The following is a 14,173-nucleotide window of genomic DNA, read 5'->3' as shown; positions in this document are numbered from 1 at the left end:
GTGGCCACATCCTCTCAGGAGGTACCAAACCCCCTCTCTCCGTTTCTATCCCCCAAATCCTATCAGCTCAATGATTTTTGTCCCTGGAGGAGCCTCGAGGGAGGCAGAAGAAGCGGAGAGGATTGCGTTGGGGGTAAATAAAACAGAGAAGAGTTGTTCCTCTTGGGATTTTGGTGTGTTTACCTGGTGATCATGACGGAGGAACGGAAGCATAATTCCACCTGCTTCAATGCCTCGGATTGGGTTCAGCTGGTGAATTCTCTGCTCTTGTTCTCACAGGGGAATGGGGACTGGACGGGTTTCCCAATTTGGACAGAAAGTGGCTTGCCAAAGCCGAGGAGAGCCTGCTTCCTGCCTGCACCGAGTTGACAAACTGGGGAAGCCAAAGCTGAGCGACCCCGTGAGACGAGGTCAGAATGCTATCCGCTCACATGGAGGGGAGCACAAGCCCTCCCTGGGTTTCTCTGCCCAAATTAGAATCAGTTGAGTGATCTTCCTGGACGAGCCTCTAGGTAGGCAGAAGAAGAAGTGAAGAGGGTTGCGATGGGGTAAATGAAAGCCGAGGACTCTTCCTCTTGAGAGTTCTTTGTCTTGCTCTTGTGATTCTGATGGATGAACCTAAAGCGTCATTTGAGCGTGCTTCAGGGCTTTTCCTCGGGCTCAGGTTGTGACACTGAGCACAGGCGTTCCTTCACTCTCTGCTTGGACCCTCTGTAATGGGGAACGGGCCAGCTTTGAAACAGCCTAGTGGAGCTGAACGAAAACAGCAATAAACATCCAGGTTCACCCTAGATTAATCTTTTTCCCCAATTTTCTTGGGGAAACAAAACAAAACATCGTTTTCTTAAGAACTCAACTCCTGTTCAGGCTCCAAACTCTTTTGCAAGATTTCAGAAGGGCTCAACACACTGAGTGCTGAGATATTTTTGAAAAAAAACAAAAAAACAAGGCCGGTACAGATTGTGAGTGCTGGCTGCTTGACTTTGTGGCCCACCGTGCGGGAGTTTGAGGTTCTCATTAAGCTAAGTATCTCTATTATGCCTCTATCCTAGTGGCCATCTTTTATTCCCTAATAAGTGAGGGGGGAGATTAGAACACCTCAGAACGCACAGGGTTGTAGGAAACCTGCAACTTTAGATGAGGGTGATGGTGTCTAAAAAACAGATGTGATGTAGGTGTTGAAAGAGAGATGCTGTCTTGGCCTCCTTGAGCAGCTCATACAATATTGAAGAAAAGGAGGGTTGAGAGAGATGCTTTTGTGCCAGTGTCAGGATGGCCGAGTGGTCTAAGGCGCCAGACTCAAGGCTCTGTCTTTCCCACAGTTGGGGCTTCTGGTCTCCCGCAGGAGGCGTGGGTTCAAATCCCACTCCTGACACAGCCTCTTGATTCCACCTCAAGAGGTGGCCTGGTTTCAATGGCCCTTGTTTAGGAGTTTTCTTAGAGTAGCGGCAAGAGAAGTTAGAGGGAATTGTAAATACCTTCAGAATCCATGCGCTCAAGGCACCTAGTTGGGTAAATTCCAGTTTATTCCCCACCAGAAAGTTGGCATTGCTTGGTGTTGGGCAGGTATGGATGTCAAACATACAGGTGGAGAAAGAAGGGAGCAGTACAGTAGACACTGATAAAGGGAAGGTAAGACTCTTGGTCTCAGGGTTTGGGCTTCAGCCCTAAACTGGGTGCTCTATGTACTCTGGTTTGGCTGCTTCATGAGGGCACAGAATTGACAACATAGGGAGCAGAGATAGGAGGCAGCTACAACCAAGAGCCCTGTTAGATTGTGTCAACATCCTATCAGGAGGTCTCAAAGCCTCTCTCTCAGTTTGTATCTCAGAAATTCTGTCAGCTCCAGGATCTTTCTCCATCGAAGAGCCGCTAGGTAGGCAGAAGAAGAGGTGGAGAGGATTGCGATGGAGGTAACTAAAGCAGAGAAGAATTGTTCCTCTTGGGATTTTTTGTGTTTCTCTTGTGATCCTGACGGAGGAACCGGAAGCATCATTTGATTTTTTTCAGGCTACTTTCTGTCCAACAGATTAAGTTGGTCCATTGTCCATTCCCCACAGGGGTTAAGAGCTGGAACCCCTGTGCTCTGAGTCACAACCTTAGTCTTGGACCTTTAGTACATCATGAAGACAACAATACACATTGACAATTCCATGGTCCTAAGAGAGTAGAATCTCTTCTAGCCCAGGCAAGAGAGGGAAAAAATAACCTTTCAGAAGCTGATTGCCCCTTGCCCCCCACCCCCTGAGCAGCCATCTAGAGCTTCTCTACTTATTTCTATATCTTCGCCAGCGCTCAGTAGTTGAGATAACTGCTTCTTTCTCAAATCCTCCACCAGCCCTCTTCATTGGGAAGGAGATTGCTTAAGGCTGACGATTCCAACCACATCTTATTCATCCCTCGTACATTTCTGTAAGCCCATGGAGAGTAAAACAAGATAGCAATCAAACTGTTTAAAAAAAAAAAAGATGTGGCCTCAATGTATAACAATACTGGAAATTGTTTTAATATGTTTTCTGTTTCTTTTCATATCAGTGCTAAAAATAGGAAGGGAACCGTAAGGAAATGAAGAGCTCAGAGCTTGTGTTTACCTCCTTTGAAGACGAACGAATGGCCTCAGTTGGACAGAAAGTAGGCCTAGAAAGTCAAGCCCAAGCCTTCAAATATAGTCTCCCTGGTGGTCTAGTGGTTAGGATTTGGCACTTTCACCGCCATGGCGCGTTTGATCCTGGTCAGGAGTTACCCTCATCAACAAAAGTCTGCCTTTCCTTCCTCGTTTGGAGTTCAACTGGAAGAATGCAACTTCCTGCCCTCATTCAGAATGCTTGTAGACTCTTTGAGGCCATGGGGAAAGCAAAGCTTCCAACTATTACAATATTCCTATTTGCCCCTTAACGCCCAGCCTCTGCACCCTTTTACACAAATACACTTTCTTGTGCAAACAATTTAGTTTTTCGTTCTTACCTAGCCTAACCTAAATTAGAACAACATTGCACTTTGACCCAAGAGCTTTTTTTTTCATTTTTCTTGGTGAAACCAAACCAAACCAAACAATCATTTTGGGTCCACCAAAATATTTCACTAAATATAATATTCATTCAAAAACCTTTCACCCAGCGCTATATACAAGTCTTGGAAGTAACCACCCCGGAGAAAGATCATTAAGCTTTTCCATTCCTAAGATCTAGCTGCTGAAGGCTTCTGAGCATGGGCTATGGGCCTTTCACCTCTAGGCCAATGGTTACCCTCTTGCTCAGGTGGCTACTGATGAAAGGCAACGTGGTTTAGTGGCAGATCCATTTCGGCCTCCCTCTTCCAATGTCTACAGGCGGGTGTTTGTTTCGCATTGCATCTAAGAATCAAATCAATTCTCTAGAAACCTCAACCTGGAGTCAAGGTGATTGTAGGTCAAGGAAGGAAGGTTTTCTTCATCCTGTTCTAGTAAATGCTCAAAGTTGCGATGGTTCTTGGAGCTTCCAGACACATTGGCCAGAATTTTCAGAAGGTCTCACACCCACCGCTAGGGCCAGATTTTCAGAAGAACTAGGCTCCCAGTTAGGCACTAAAATCTTTAGCCAGATTGTCAAAAAGGCTCAACCTATTTTTCCAAAAAATGAGTTATTTTGGAAAAAAACCTTGTGAAGATTGTGGGTGCTGGTTACTTGTCTATGTGGCCCACACTGCTGGAGTTGGAGGTTCACCATTGTTTTCTCAGAATGCGGTGTCTGTAGTCTGCCTCAGTTCTGGTGTCCATCTTTTATTCTCCTAATAAATCAGCAGGGAGACTAAAACAACATCGGACTCACAGGGCATCATGGACACAGACTCCAAAGGAGCTACAGCCAATTTACGCAGTGGCACCAAGTAACAAAACAAGGAGTAATGGTCTCAAGTTGCAGTGGGGGAGGTTTATTTTGGATATTAGCGAAAAAACCTTTTTCATTAGGAGGGTGGTGAAGTACTGGACTTGGTTACCTAGGGAGGTAGTGGAATCTCCTTCCTCAGAGGTTTGTAAGGTCAGGCTTGAGAGAGCCCTGGCTGGGATGATTTAGTTGGGAATTGTCCCTGTTTTCAGCAGGGGGTTGGACTAGATGATCTCCTGAGGTCCCTTCCAACCCTGATATTCTATCATTCTATGATTCTAAGATTCTAGATTCTAAGATCACAAGTCCCACTGAAAATCAATGATACACCTGGATTGCAGATCGGTTGAATAAGAAGAGGCCTTTCTTTGCTTCATTAATTTTCACAATCATACAACAATCTAACTCCTTAAAAGTTATAAATATAAGAACTACCATACTAGGTCAGACCAATGGTCGATTTAGCCTAGTATCCTGTCCCTCAGTAGTGGCAAATGCCAGATGCCCCAAAGGAAATGAACAGGACATGGCAATTATCAAGTGATCCATTCCCTGTTGTTCACTCCCAGCATCTGGCTGTCCGTAGCTTAGAGACACCAAGAGCATGAGGTTGCATCCCTGACCATCTTAGCTAATAGACATTGATGGACATATCCTCTATGAATTTATCTAATTCTTTATTTACCTAGTTATAGACAAAATATTTCACAAAAATTTTCAACAACATTTGCATTTCAAAGGTTTCAAAAATAACTTACTCTTTTAAAAATAAATATTTGTGACATATTTGACTAAAATGATTAGGTTTGGATTTTTCAGTTTTGTTTTCTTTTGTTTGTTTTTTACTACTGCCCCCTTTGAATCTTTTTTTTTACTTTCTCCCCTTTTTCTAACGAGAAATGAAAGAGAGGAAGAGAAAAAGGGGAAGAATAATAAACCAAAAGAGTGAATTAATTATATTTTGATTTTATGCTTTTTATTTTTATATCTCAAAAATCGTCAAAAACGTATTAGAATATATAAACAAGTGATTTAAGCAAAGAGAGTGAAAAGTTAACTCTACAGAGGCTGGAGAGAATTACGCATTTAAACTTTGTGAAAATGTTAAAAAGGACCATGTTATAGAGATAGAATTCTTTTTTATTTGCATCCATTCTGAAGGGAAAATTGGCCCTTTTCCAGAAGAGTGCCTGTAAATTATCCAAATATACATACAGCTATGTAAAAACAAAGCAGTGTAAAGGAATGTTAAGGAAAAGAAAATGTGTATGTATCTATTTGTCTGTGAAAATATGTAAAGTTTTAAGAATCTAAACCAGCACATCTGGTTTGTAAAACTCCTGTTTTGCAGGTGTAAGATAAATTGGTTTTGTTTTTGTTTTTAATGCCACTAAAAAATCATTTGATTCTTTAATTTAAAGTTTCAAAACTGATAAACCTTTTTGCAAGACACAGGTAATTAGTGTTGTTTGGCTTTGAGATTTAGCATTTAACCCTTAAGGGGTAACTTGATTCTTTATAAAATTTTAAATGTTTTTAAATAAAGACCAAGTCATGGCTGCAATAGGGCAGTCAAAATCAGGAGAATAGGGAGAGATTCTGGAGTCTTTTTATTTGGTTGGTTGGGGTTTTTTTGTAACAATAGCAGATAAGAGCTGTAGTTGAAGAATAAGAAATTAACAGTGACCCTCTGAAGCAACAGCAGAGGTGAGGTGCACAAAACAAAAAGAAGCAATGTTAAAAACACTGAGCCTTAAAATGGCTCTGTGTAATCAGACTGTCACTTTGATATGGGTACATGAAAACTCTGTAAAAACAAAAGAAACAGTTACACCTTATGTAAAAATTGATATGGCTAATGTTTACAAAAAAAAAGTTGTAGTATAGAAGGAATGCGCTTTTTCCCTAGGACATATGCAACGTATATTGTAGAAAGGGGTAAAAGAAATGCAAATGAAACGTGCTACTGAATTAAAATACTATTAGGGCTCCAAAAAGAGCCGCAACAGACTGTTTTCTTTTTCAGATCTCTGTGTGTTTTGCAAGCAGAAGTTGAAAGTGGAAAGAAATCAAAACTCTGGTGGAAGTTGATTGTGTTCCTTTTAAGACAGAGTCTCTGAGCTCTGCTGATGGCTTTGAATCCAAAAGCCATGCCTGTGTTGATGCAAATTACCTAACTGATAAAGGAAGCTGAGAACGGCCAGCACAAAAGAAATTGCCTAAATAAAAGACATGGTATAACAAGATATCTTTAATAGATTTGATGCTAATGTTATTGTTAATATTAAACATTGAAATAAATGTAATGTTAGTAAGTACCCATGTAACAACGTATAGTGTGTATGATTTTTGGAAAAATTCTTTAAGGTAATATGGTAATGATGCTTCTCAGCTATTACCTGTGAATGAACTTAAAGCTTAACACAGCAGGAAAAACATTACAAACTTGGTCTGCTATATAAGAAGAAAAACCTGAGGTACACCACCTCATGAATTTAATAACTAAACAGTGGAATAATTTCCCCATAATCCTCAAAGTAGAAGCCACTAAAACCTGGCCTGCCTATAGAACAAAAAAACACAAGAAAATATGGGGGTAATTCCTCTGTTTTGCCTGCAATCAGCAAGGGTATTTGTAAAAGAAAGGAATCTTTTAAGCGATAATCAATGCCACCCTGAAAGGGGTAGAAAAATGTTATTTTTGTCTTTCAGAAAATCAGAAAAAGCTAATAGGAGCTACAGAACAACCTATTACAAAAACAAATAAAAGTTAAAAAAACATACTGCAATAGCTATGAAATGTACTGAAATGCAGATATTTAGAACATAAGATGTTTTGGGTAATAAAAAAAATTAAGGTTAATTACATCTGTAACAAAAAATACATCTGTTAAAGCAAAAAAAAAAGATAATTGTTTAATACCTATCAATATAACTGGATGCAGTATGTCCCCAGTACGGTAAAACAAAATTTGTTAAGTGAAAAAAATTGTTAAAATTGCACACCAACAGGTTCTCGAAGCAAAGATATGGAAAGCTAGCCCAGTCCCCAGATTGCACCTGGGATCCTTCCAGCTACCCCAGACCTCAAGCCAGTGGGCTGGGGAGGAAGGGAAACTATTGGACACTAGGTTCACCCTAGATTAATCTTTTTTCCCCAATTTTCTTGGGGAAACAAAACAAAAACATCGTTTTCTTAAGAACTCAACTTCCATTCAGGCTCCAAACTCTTTTGCAAGATTTCCAGAAGGGCTCAACACCCTGAGTGCTGAGCTAGTTTGGGGGAAAAAACCAAACAAGGCCGGTACCGATTGTGAGTGCTGGCTGCTTGACTCTGTGGCCCACCGTGTGGGAGTTTGAGGTTCTCATTAAGCGAAGTGTCTCTATTCTGTTTCTGTCCTAGTGTCCATCTAATAAGTGAGGGGGGAGATTAGAACACCTCAGAACGCACAGGGTTGTAGGAAATCTGCAACTTTAGATGAGGGTGATGGTGTCTAAAAACCAGATGTGATGTAGGTGTTGAACGAGAGATGCTGTCTTGGCCTCCTTGAGCGGCTCATATAATATTGAAGAAAAGGAGGGTTGAGAGAGCTGTTTTTGTCCTAGCGTCAGGATGGCTGAGTGGTCTAAGGTGACAGACTCAAGGCTCTGTCTTCCGGTCGCCTGCAGGTGGCGTGGGTTCAATTCCCATTCCTGACACAGCTTCTTGATTCCACCTCAAGAGGTGGTCTGGTTTCAATTGCCCTTAAAACATTGAAAGAGCCCTTGTTTAGGAGCTTTCTTAGAGTAGCAGCAAGAGAAGTTAGAGGGAATTGTAAATACCTTCAGAATCCATGCGCTCAAGGCACCTAGTTGGGTAAATTTCAGTTTATTCCCCACCAGAAAGTTGACATTGCTGGATCTTGGGCAGGTATGGATGTCAAACATACAGGTGGAGGAAGAAGGGAGCAGTGCAGTAGACACTGATAAAGGGAAGGTAAGACTCTTAGTCTCCGGGTTTGGGCTTGAGCCCTAAACTGGGTGCTCTAGGTACTCTGGTTTGGCTGCTTCAGGAGGGCACAGAATTGACAACGTAGGGAGCAGAGATAGGAGGCAGCTACAACCAAGAGCCCTGTTAGATTGTGTCAACATCCTATCAGGAGGTCTCAAAGCCTCTCTCTCAGTTTGTATCTCAGAAATTCTGTCAGCTCCAGGATCTTTCTCCATCGAAGAGCCGCTAGGTAGGCAGAAGAAGAGGTGGAGAGGATTGCGATGGAGGTAACTAAAGCAGAGAAGAATTGTTCCTCTTGGGATTTTTTGTGTTTCTCTTGTGATCCTGACGGAGGAACCGGAAGCATCATTTGATTTTCTTTCAGGCTACTTTCTGTCCAACAGATTAAGTTGGGCCATTGTCCATTCCCCTCAGGGGTTAAGAGCTGGAACCCCTGTGCTCAGGGTCACAACCTTAGGCCAACCGAAGGCACTGAAACAAACTCAAATGATGCTTCAGCTTCCTCCCTCAGCATCACAAGACCAACACAAAGAAAACTTCCGAGGAACGGGGCTCTGAGCATTGCCAGGTTGTGAGTTCTGTGTCCTCAGGAAGCAGCCAAAATGCTCGAACCCCACCCGCTTCTCTTGGACCGCTGGGAACATGGTGTTTGCACAGGAGCTGCAAGCCCTTCTTTCCTCTCTTTGTCTACCCGGCCCCTTCCCCAAATGGTTTCATCGCACGCTGGAGGGACCTAAGGACCTGCAGGTTTCCGCACCCACCTCCTAAAGCAAACAGTCCTTCCCTTCTCTGACATTCCTGGAGCCGCGCATGCTTGGAGGAGTTTTACCCCAGGGGTTCTGATTCCCTGCGAAAGATGTGTCTGGCGGCCGGCGGGAACTGTCTTGTCTGCCCCTCTTTGGGCGCTGAGAAGCTTTTTCTGAGAAACAGCACCTCCTCCTGGTGGGAGAATCCTAAATTCCACCCTCCGCCCAGGTTTCTCTAAGCAGCTGCTAGATGAACCCCACTTCTCTGGTCTAGACACCAGCATCTAACTAGCCTTGAAACGGGTCCTGTTTGCTAGCTGGAGAGCGAAGGAACCAGGAAAGAAGGCAAATGTCAGGAAACGAATCTCAACACGCAAAGAAACTTCCTTCACTCTTCTTTTGTACTGTCTGTGCCTTTGCAACACCTTCAAGCCTAGCCCGACTAGCTCAGTCGGTAGAGCATGAGACTCTTAATCTCAGGGTCGTGGGTTCGAGCCCCACGTTGGGCGTTTGATCTTGCACTCTTCGACATCACTCTTTCCCTTAGAGTCTCAGGACCCAAGGAATCCACTCTTTGTCCACTCAACCATCTGAGGCTGTCTGGGACCTTCAGTACATCATGAAGAGAAGACAAATTGACAATTCCATGGTCCTAAGAGAGTTGAGTCTCTTCTAGCCCAAGCAAGAGAGGGAAAATAACCTTTCAGAAGCTCATTGCCCCCCCAGCAGTGATCTATAGCTTCTCTACTTCTTTCTATATCTTCGCCAGCACTCAGTAGTTGAGATAACTGCTTCTTTCTCAAATCCTCCACCAGCCCTCTTCACTGGGATGGAGATTGCTTAAGGCTGAAGATTCCAACCACATCTTATTCATCCCTCGTACATTTCTGTAAGCCCATGGAGAGTAAAACAAGATAGCAATCAAACTGTTTAAAAAAAAAAGACATCTCCTCAATGTATAACAATACTGGAAATTGTTTTAATATGTTTTCTGTTTCTTTTTCATATCAGTTGACTGTGATAAAAATAGGAAGGGAACCGTAAGGAAACGAAGAGCTCAGAGCTTGTGTTAACCTCCTTTGAAGACGAACGAATGGCCTCAGTTGGACAGAAAGTAGGTCTAGAAAGTCACGCCCAACAACCCAAATGTACTCTCCCTCGTGGTCTAGTGGTTAAGATTTGGTGCTTTCACTGCCATTGCCCAGGCTCGATTCCCGGTCAGGGAGTTAAGTTACTCTCTTCAACAAAAGTCTACCTTTCCTTCCTCACTTGGAATTCAACGGGAAGAAGGCAACTTTCTGGCCTCCTTCAGAAGGCTTGAAAACTCTTTGGCGGCCATGGAGAGAGCAAAGCTTCCAACTGCTACAATATGGCTAGCTGCCCCTTAAAGCCCAGCCTCTGCACCCTTTTACACAAATACACTTACTTGTGCAAACAATTTAGTTTTTCCTTCTTACCTAGCCTTACCCAAATTATAACAACATTGCACTTTCACCCAAGATCGTTTTAAACCACCATTAGTGGCCCACGCTTTGCATAATTACAATAGGACCTCAGAGTTAGACTTCATATTTCCAGCTTCAGATACAAGAATGAGACATGCATACAAATAGGAGGCATATATTCAGTAGGTTAGAACCTTTGTTATGATACCTTACAAGAGACCTTTTGCATCAAGCATATTCCAGTTACATCATACTCACACTTATAAGCATCCTTTCATAAAACGTATGGAGTGCAACGTCACCGGGTGCCCTACCTACCCTGCTTTCGCTGCTTCCTGATGGCACAGAATTGACAACAAAAGAGCCAGGCTAGGAGGCTTCTAAAACCGAGAGAGCTGTTCTATCGTGGCCACATCCTCTCAGGAGGTATCAAACCCCCTCTCTCCGTTTCTATCCCCCAAATCCTATCAGCTCAATGATTTTTGTCCCTGGAGGAGCCTCGAGGGAGGCAGAAGAAGCGGAGAGGATTGCGTTGGGGGTAAATAAAACAGAGAAGAGTTGTTCCTCTTGGGATTTTGGTGTGTTTCCCTGGTGATCCTGACGGAGGAACGGGAAGCATAATTCCACCTGCTTCAATGCCTCGGATTGGGTTCAGCTGGTGAATTCTCTGCTCTTGTTCTCACAGGGGAATGGGGACTGGACGGGTTTCCCAATTTGGACAGAAAGTGGCTTGCCAAAGCCGAGGAGAGCCTGCTTCCTGCCTGCACCGAGTTGACAAACTGGGGAAGCCAAAGCTGAGCGACCCCGTAGACGAGGTCAGAATGCTATCCGCTCACATGGAGGGGGAGCACAAGCCCTCCCTGGGTTTCTCTGCCCAAATTAGAATCAGTTGAGTGATCTTCCTGGACGAGCCTCTAGGTAGGCAGAAGAAGAAGTGAAGAGGGTTGCGATGGGGTAAATGAAAGCCGAGGACTCTTCCTCTTGAGAGTTCTTTGTCTTGCTCTTGTGATTCTGATGGATGAACCTAAAGCGTCATTTGAGCGTGCTTCAGGGCTTTTCCTCGGGCTCAGGTTGTGACACTGAGCACAGGCGTTCCTTCACTCTCTCTGCTTGGACCCTCTGTAATGGGGAACGGGCCAGCTTTCGAAACAGCCTAGTGGAGCTGAACGAAAACAGCAATAAACATCCAGGTTCACCCTAGATTAATCTTTTTTCCCCAATTTTCTTGGGGAAACAAAACAAAAACATCGTTTTCTTAAGAACTCAACTCCCGTTCAGGCTCCAAACTCTTTTGCAAGATTTCAGAAGGGCTCAACACCCTGAGTGCTGAGCTATTTTGAAAAAACAAAAACAAGGCCGGTACCGATTGTGAGTGCTGGCTGCTTGACTGTGTGGCCCACCGTGCGGGAGTTTGAGGTTCTCATTAAGCTAAGTATCTCTATTCTGCCTCTATCCTAGTGGCCATCTTTTATTCCCCTAATAAGTGAGGGGGGAGATTAGAACACCTCAGAACGCACAGGGTTGTAGGAAACCTGCAACTTTAGATGAGGGTGATGGTGTCTAAAAAACAGATGTGATGTAGGTGTTGAAAGAGAGATGCTGTCTTGGCCTCCTTGAGCAGCTCATACAATATTGAAGAAAAGGAGGGTTGAGAGAGATGCTTTTGTGCCAGTGTCAGGATGGCCGAGTGGTCTAAGGCGCCAGACTCAAGGCTCTGTCTTTCCCACAGTTGGGGCTTCTGGTCTCCCGCAGGAGGCGTGGGTTCAAATCCCACTCCTGACACAGCCTCTTGATTCCACCTCAAGAGGTGGCCTGGTTTCAATGGCCCTTGTTTAGGAGTTTTCTTAGAGTAGCGGCAAGAGAAGTTAGAGGAATTGTAAATACCTTCAGAATCCATGCGCTCAAGGCACCTAGTTGGGTAAATTCCAGTTTATTCCCCACCAGAAAGTTGGCATTGCTTGGTGTTGGGCAGGTATGGATGTCAAACATACAGGTGGAGAAAGAAGGGAGCAGTACAGTAGACACTGATAAAGGGAAGGTAAGACTCTTGGTCTCAGGGTTTGGGCTTCAGCCCTAAACTGGGTGCTCTATGTACTCTGGTTTGGCTGCTTCATGAGGGCACAGAATTGACAACATAGGGAGCAGAGATAGGAGGCAGCTACAACCAAGAGCCCTGTTAGATTGTGTCAACATCCTATCAGGAGGTCTCAAAGCCTCTCTCTCAGTTTGTATCTCAGAAATTCTGTCAGCTCCAGGATCTTTCTCCATCGAAGAGCCGCTAGGTAGGCAGAAGAAGAGGTGGAGAGGATTGCGATGGAGGTAACTAAAGCAGAGAAGAATTGTTCCTCTTGGGATTTTTTGTGTTTCTCTTGTGATCCTGACGGAGGAACCGGAAGCATCATTTGATTTTTTTCAGGCTACTTTCTGTCCAACAGATTAAGTTGGTCCATTGTCCATTCCCCACAGGGGGAAAGAGCTGGAACCCCTGTGCTCTGAGTCACAACCTTAGTCTTGGACCTTTAGTACATCATGAAGACAACAATACACATTGACAATTCCATGGTCCTAAGAGAGTAGAATCTCTTCTAGCCCAGGCAAGAGAGGGAAAAAATAACCTTTCAGAAGCTGATTGCCCCTTGCCCCCCACCCCCTGAGCAGCCATCTAGAGCTTCTCTACTTATTTCTATATCTTCGCCAGCGCTCAGTAGTTGAGATAACTGCTTCTTTCTCAAATCCTCCACCAGCCCTCTTCATTGGGAAGGAGATTGCTTAAGGCTGACGATTCCAACCACATCTTATTCATCCCTCGTACATTTCTGTAAGCCCATGGAGAGTAAAACAAGATAGCAATCAAACTGTTTAAAAAAAAAAAAGATGTGGCCTCAATGTATAACAATACTGGAAATTGTTTTAATATGTTTTCTGTTTCTTTTTCATATCAGTGCTAAAAATAGGAAGGGAACCGTAAGGAAATGAAGAGCTCAGAGCTTGTGTTTACCTCCTTTGAAGACGAACGAATGGCCTCAGTTGGACAGAAAGTAGGCCTAGAAAGTCAAGCCCAAGCCTTCAAATATAGTCTCCCTGGTGGTCTAGTGGTTAGGATTTGGCACTTTCACCGCCATGGCGCGCGTTTGATCCCTGGTCAGGGAGTTACCCTCATCAACAAAAGTCTGCCTTTCCTTCCTCGTTTGGAGTTCAACTGGAAGAATGCAACTTCCTGCCCTCATTCAGAATGCTTGTAGACTCTTTGGAGGCCATGGGGAAAGCAAAGCTTCCAACTATTACAATATTCCTATTTGCCCCTTAACGCCCAGCCTCTGCACCCTTTTACACAAATACACTTTCTTGTGCAAACAATTTAGTTTTTCGTTCTTACCTAGCCTAACCTAAATTAGAACAACATTGCACTTTGACCCAAGAGCTTTTTTTTTTTTCATTTTTCTTGGTGAAACCAAACCAAACCAAACAATCATTTTGGGTCCACCAAAATATTTCACTAAATATAATATTCATTCAAAAACCTTTCACCCAGCGCTATATACAAGTCTTGGAAGTAACCACCCCGGAGAAAGATCATTAAGCTTTTCCATTCCTAAGATCTAGCTGCTGAAGGCTTCTGAGCATGGGCTATGGGCCTTTCACCTCTAGGCCAATGGTTACCCTCTTGCTCAGGTGGCTACTGATGAAAGGCAACGTGGTTTAGTGGCAGATCCATTTCGGCCTCCCTCTTCCAATGTCTACAGGCGGGTGTTTGTTTCGCATTGCATCTAAGAATCAAATCAATTCTCTAGAAACCTCAACCTGGAGTCAAGGTGATTGTAGGTCAAGGAAGGAAGGTTTTCTTCATCCTGTTCTAGTAAATGCTCAAAGTTGCGATGGTTCTTGGAGCTTCCAGACACATTGGCCAGAATTTTCAGAAGGTCTCACACCCACCGCTAGGGCCAGATTTTCAGAAGAACTAGGCTCCCAGTTAGGCACTAAAATCTTTAGCCAGATTGTCAAAAGGTTTCAACCTATTTTTCCAAAAAATGAGTTATTTTGGAAAAAAACCTTGTGAAGATTGTGGGTGCTGGTTACTTGTCTATGTGGCCCACACTGCTGGAGTTGGAGGTTCACCATTGTTTTCTC

At 43.7% G+C, this 14,173-nt stretch overlaps 3 non-coding genes across 3 annotated transcripts; all 3 read left to right on the top strand.

Moving 5' to 3' along the window:
- The first annotated feature begins 1,266 nt into the window (after positions 1-1,266).
- TRNAL-CAA lies at positions 1,267-1,375 on the top strand. The gene is made up of 2 exons: positions 1,267-1,304; positions 1,330-1,375. It is a non-coding gene; the product is annotated as a tRNA-Leu (tRNA).
- A 7,661-nt stretch (positions 1,376-9,036) lies between these two features.
- TRNAK-CUU lies at positions 9,037-9,109 on the top strand. The gene has a single exon. It is a non-coding gene; the product is annotated as a tRNA-Lys (tRNA).
- A 2,609-nt stretch (positions 9,110-11,718) lies between these two features.
- Positions 11,719-11,827, top strand: TRNAL-CAA. Its single transcript has 2 exons — positions 11,719-11,756; positions 11,782-11,827. It is a non-coding gene; the product is annotated as a tRNA-Leu (tRNA).
- The last annotated feature ends 2,346 nt before the right edge of the window (positions 11,828-14,173 follow it).

This window comes from Mauremys reevesii, linkage group 15 (assembly GCF_016161935.1).
Source record: "Mauremys reevesii isolate NIE-2019 linkage group 15, ASM1616193v1, whole genome shotgun sequence".
In the NCBI taxonomy this organism is placed as follows: domain Eukaryota; kingdom Metazoa; phylum Chordata; order Testudines; family Geoemydidae; genus Mauremys; species Mauremys reevesii.
This window is presented reverse-complemented; position numbering and strand designations above follow the sequence as displayed.